Consider the following 5,982-nt stretch of genomic DNA (forward strand, 5'->3'; position numbering starts at 1 on the left):
TTCACAGATGACATAATCTTATATATAGAAAACCCTAGAGATTACATACACACACACACACACACACACACACACACACACACACACACACAAACCCTGTTAGAACTAAAAAATGAATTCAGCAAAGTTGCAGGATACAAAATCAACACACAAAAATCAGTTGAATTTCTATATAGACTAACAATGAACAATCAGAAAAGAAAATTTTAAAAAACAAATCCATTTATGATAATATCAAAAAGAACAAAATACTTAGGAATAAACTTAACTAAGGAAGCAAAAGACTTAACACATTGATAACTACAAAGATTGCTGAAAGAAATGAAAGAAGACATAAATAAATGGAAAGATATCCTGTGTTCAAGACTTGGAATACTTAATATTGTTAAGATGCTGTCATGGACTTAGAATTGTGTGTATCCTCCCCGCCCCATTCATATGTTGGAAGCCCTAACCCCTAATGTCACTGTATTTGGAGATAGGGCCGTTATGGAAGTAATTACATTTAAAGGACATCATAAGGGTGGGGGCCTGATATGATAGCAGTAGTGTCCCTATAAGAAGAGATACCAGAGAGCTCACTCTCTCTCTGCCATGCGAGGACTCAGTGAGAAGGTGGCACCTTGATCTCAGACTTCCAACCTCCATAATTGTGAGAAAATAAATTTCTGTTGTTTAAGCCACCCAGTGTATGGTATTTTGTTATGGAAGCTTGAGCTGACCAAGACAGATGGCAATACTACCTAAAGTAACATACAGATTCAATGCAGTCCTTATGAAAACCCCAATGATTTTTTGAAAAAATGGAAAAATCCATCCTAAAATTCACACAGAATCTCAAGGGACCCCAAATAGCCAAAACAATCTTACTCTCACAATTCTTGATTTCAAAACTTACTACAAAACTTACCAAAGATGGTAATCAAAACAGTGTGGTGGGCTTCCCTGGTGGCGGAGTGGTTGAGAGTCCGCCTGCTGATGCAGGGGATGTGGGTTCGTGCCCCTGGTCCGGGAAGATCCCACATGCCGTGGAGCGGCTAGGCCCGTGAGCCATGGCTGCTGAGCCTGCGTGTCCGGAGCCTGTGCTCCGCAACGGGAGAGGCCACAACAGTGAGAGGCCGCGTGCCGCAAAAAAACAAAACAAAACAAAAAACAAACAAACAAACAAAAAACAGTGTGGTACTAACAAAAAGACAGATATCTAGACCAATGAAATAGAAATCCTCACATATATGGTGAAATAATTTTCAGCAATGGAGTCAAGACTATTTGATAGGGGAAAGGACAGTCTTTTCAACAAATGGTGCTGGGAAAACTGGATATCCACATGCAAAAGAATAAAGTTGGACCTGTACCTAATACTACACTAAAAAATTAACTCAAAATGGATCAAAGATCTAAACATAAGAGCTAAAACTATAAAACTCTTAGAAGAAAACATAGGGGAAAATCTTCATAACACTAGATTTAGCAATTATTTCTTGGATATGACAACGAAAGCACAGGAAACAAAAGAAAAAAACGTGTTGTAGACTTCATCAAAATAAAAAACTTTTGTGCATCAAAGGATACTGTCAACAGAGTGAAAGTACAATCCATGGAATGGGAATATTTGCAAATCATGTGTTTTATAAGGGATTACTATTCAGAGTATATAAAGAACTCCTAGAACACAACAACAAAAAACAAACAAACCCCAGTGGCCTCGTGGTTAGGATTCCAGGCTTTCACTGCCATGGCCCAGGTTCAATTCCTGGTCGGGGAACTGAGATCCTGCACGCTGCACAGTGCAGCCAAAAGAAAAGGGGGGGAGGGGCAAAGGATATTTCTCCGAAGATATACAAATGGCCAACAAACAACGTGAAAAGATTTCCTACATCACTAATAATTAAAGGAATGCAAATCAAAACCATAATGAGATACCACTTCACACTCATTAGGATGGCTATTATAAAAAAAGCAGAAAATAACAAGCATTGGCAAGGATGTAGAGAAATCAGAACCCTTGTTCACTGCCAGTGGGAATGTAAAACAGTGCAGCTGTTGTAGAAAATGGTATGGTGATTCCTCAAAAAATTAAACATATCATGTGATCCAGCAATTCAACTTCTGGATATATACTCCAAAGAAGTGAAAGCAGGGATATGAACAGATATTCTTAAACCCATGTTCAAAGCAGCATTATTCACAATCGCGAAAAGGTGTTAACAACCCAAGTGCCCACTGATAAATTAATAAACAGAATGTCGTATACATGTACAATGGAAAATTATTCAGACTTAAAAAGGAAGGAAATTCTGACATATGCTATAACATGGATGAATCCTGAAGATATTGTGCTCAGTGAAATAAGTCAGTCATAAAAGGACAAACACTGTATGATTCCACTTATGTGAGGTACCTAGAATATTCTAATTCATAGAGATAAAAAGCAGAATGGTGGTTTCAAGGGGCTGGAGGAAGGGGCGAAGGGAATTATTGTTTGATGGGTACAGAGTTTCGGTCTTTGAAGATGAAAAAAGTTCTGGAGATGAATGGTGGCGATGGCTGCACAATGCAAATGGAGTTAATGTTACTGAACAGCATAATTAAAATGGTAAATTTTATGTTATGTATATTTAACCATAAAAACCCCCAATAAACTGAGATTGGTTGGTTACCTATAATGGGTGATTGGGCACAGTGTGGAAAGAATGGGGGAATGGAATTGGGAGAGAAGGAATGATGGAGGAGTAACTGAGTAGATCTTCTGGTCTAATTCTAACTTTCAGAACCATGTTAATGTTTCACATACTCAAAAAATAATTAAAATCAACCAGGATGTGTGTTTGGGAGCCCCAAATAAAATACAAACAGTAACAAATGAACCTATGTATATTACAAATGAGTAATATTACCATACAGATGGGTGTAGGGAAAACTGTATTTTTATTTATTTTATTTTTGGGGGGGCGGTACTGTATTTTTACTATGAACTGTAAGACTAAATACAAAAAGAACTATATGGGGTTTGGGGATATGTGTTAAAACTACTTTCTACTCAAGACTGAGCAAATAAATAAATGTACTGTGGTTAATGAGAGCCGAGTTTTTCACTGTCAGAGAAAGGAGTTACAGAAAAGGAAATGGAGATGTCTAGAAGAAGCCTTGTGGTACTGAACTGGAATTGGAGATATCATATGACATCATGGATTATCTGTATAGGTATACATACAGATAGATACAGATGTGTGGGTACAGATGCATATATTTCATATCTGAGAAAGTCAAGAAGCAAAGACATCCCAGTAGCAACGAGCACATCTAATCTCGGTTTCTAAATATAATTTTCTAATAAAAGGAGCCAGTGATCCCTGGGAAATTTGCTGATTCCAGGACTAAGGCTGGGAAAGTACAGTATCAACCTGGAACATCCTGTGGTGCAGGAAAATAAGGAAGTACTAAATAAATAAATAAATAAAGGGGATATGTTGAAAGGATACAGGAACCAATCCAAAGGGTTTCCCAGTGGCCAAATATGGGACAATTCGCGCAATAAAATAGTGATAGTAATGGATTATAACCTATAGTATTAAAAAATCCAGACTATACTTATATAAGTTAGTAAATCAATTAAATGGGGAGAAGGAAAATCTATTTGTGACAGAATTATAATTAATAAATGTAGAAGGAATAACAGAATCCGAAAAAAAAATCAACGTTTGGCAAATACCTGGTAATAAATTTTCAGGCAGGAATTATCAATGGATGTAGTAGGTGGAAGTAGGATGAAAAACAGCATAATTTTATAGACCTAAAGTATTTCTCCTTGAGACACATTAATTATAATGGAAAGAGTGACTTTGCAGTGGAGAAACCTGGCAAATAAAGTTAACACCACCAATAATGAGACAAATTAATCTCATGTGTCTCCTGATGAGATGCACTGAGAATACATCACTTCTGGGGTAGTCTTGCCTCAACTGCATAATCCAAATTTAATTATGAGGAAGTATCAGACAACCTCAAATTGAGGAACATTCTACATTGCAGAATTTACAAAATAAACGGCCAGTTCATCTCAAAAGTGTCAAGGTCATGAAAGACAAAGATTGAGTAACCGTTCCAGATAAAAGAAGACTAAGGAGAGTTACCAACTTAATTGCAACATATGATCCTGGATTGGATCCTTGTCCAGAAACAGGACACTAAGGGACACTGATGAAATCTGAATAAGGTTTGTAGATTGGTTATTTATCAGCATTAATCTCCTGGCTTTGATAGAGAAGCTGGGTTAAGAGTATTTGGGAATTCTATTTTTGCAACAGTTTTAAGTCTAAAGCTAATTAAAAATGAAAAGTTTAAAAACATTTAGATTAACATTAGGTGTATAGGGAGTATGGAAGGTATGGGCCTTTCAGTTCACCTCCATAGCACTCAGTAATTTACTCCATGGCAAACACTGGACACCAGTTCACTTGGGGGTGGGTGGTGGTGTGTGTCTTTGTTAGGCAAGAAGTTTCAGAAGAAGGAAGGAAAAGCACGTGTTAAAAAAAAAAAAAGCCCCAAATGGGGTCATGTGCCCCCATAACAGCAAACAAGACAATTCCAGTTTCAATCTCTCTCAAGAAAATGTGCTCCTAAATAAAAACTCAACAAACAAACAAAAGAAAATGTGCTCTTTAAACAATCAATCTGAAATTTCCTGATTAGCACTAGTGAGGTAATCTGCATGATAAGACCCCTGCCATTCCCTTCCCCTAAAAGATGTCCCGGCCTAAAACAATCCTTTCTTTTCTTTTGCTAATAACTTCCTTGCACCACTTCCCTACTGCCTATAAAAACCTTCCATTTTGTCCAACTCCTTGGAGTATCTCTCTACTTGGTAGATGGGATGCTGGCTGATTCATGAATTGTTGAATAAAGCCAATTAATCTTCACATTTATTTGGCTAAATTTTTTTTAACACACATCACGAATAATAAGAAGGGTTTCAGGGAAAGAAGAAAAACTGATACACGGAGAACTTGGCTTTTGGATGTTCAATAATAATTCTTTTCTTCTCTTCTCAATACGTCTCTTGGAGAAGAGTCAAGGAAAAGCAATCATGACGGACCAGGGCATTTTTAAAGGGTCATCGCCCGACCCTCCCACACAGGGGAGGGAGAGCAGAGAAGACTGGACATCATGCCCAATTTCGGTGTTACAGGGAAAGGCTGAGGTTATCACTGTCCAGGGCCAAAGTCTGTCAGAGTACTGGAGTCAGAGGCACCTCACACCCACACACTTGGTGCTGAACAAATGGTCAATGTCACACAAACACATATCCACTCTTAGGACACACAATGAAACACGATCATAGACACCTCCACAGCTTTATACACAGCCACAATCTCACACCCACTAAGGCACACACAGTCGCACAATCTACTCACCACCATGACACACAAAGACACATTCAGAATTGTGCATTTTCAGCCCGCTCACGCCAGCGCGCAAAAACCCCAGGCTCTCTGGACACGCCCTGTCCCCGCCCCGGACTCCCAGACCCCTCACCTTCTGCCTCCCCGTGGTCGCGTCCGGGGCCCTGCGAAGCTAACGACCTCGCCACGACGTCAAGAGAGACGTAACGCTGGGCCGCTGTGGACTCTGGGAAATGTAGTCCAGAGCCAGACCAGCTACAGAGAAGATGGCGTCCTCATACCTCAGAGTACGGGCTTGGCCCGTTTGACGCTGCCCTCGGGAGGCTTCAAAGACGGGGTGGGGTTCCGGCTCCAAACCTTCCACCAGGCTTGAGCTGATCTTCCTCCAAGGCAAAAGTACTCACCCTGAGAGCATCATAATCACAGGAAGAGGCCGCCAAGTTCGCGTGGGAAAGACAGACGGAGAGACATAGAATGTCGACCAGCAAAGCCTTAAGGGAAATGTAGTCCAAGGCCGGAAAATCGGCGTTGCTGTAGATAGAAGGTAATCAGATGCCAGCCTGCGCTTGGCCGCTGTGAC

At 39.8% G+C, this 5,982-nt stretch overlaps 1 protein-coding gene across 1 annotated transcript in view; it reads right to left on the minus strand.

The window, feature by feature from the left end:
• Nucleotides 1–5,560, minus strand: part of ZNF565 (zinc finger protein 565) — a 32,680-nt gene extending 27,120 nt beyond the window's left edge. The window contains exon 1 of the mRNA XM_082862950.1: nt 5,536–5,560. The gene's annotated coding sequence lies outside the window, so the exon portion shown is untranslated. The remainder of the gene's footprint in view (nt 1–5,535) is intronic.
• Between the last annotated feature and the right edge of the window lie 422 nt (nt 5,561–5,982).

Source organism: Leucopleurus acutus (genome assembly GCF_964270905.1).
Source record: "Leucopleurus acutus genome assembly, chromosome: 20".
NCBI classification, from domain to species: domain Eukaryota; kingdom Metazoa; phylum Chordata; class Mammalia; order Artiodactyla; family Delphinidae; genus Leucopleurus; species Leucopleurus acutus.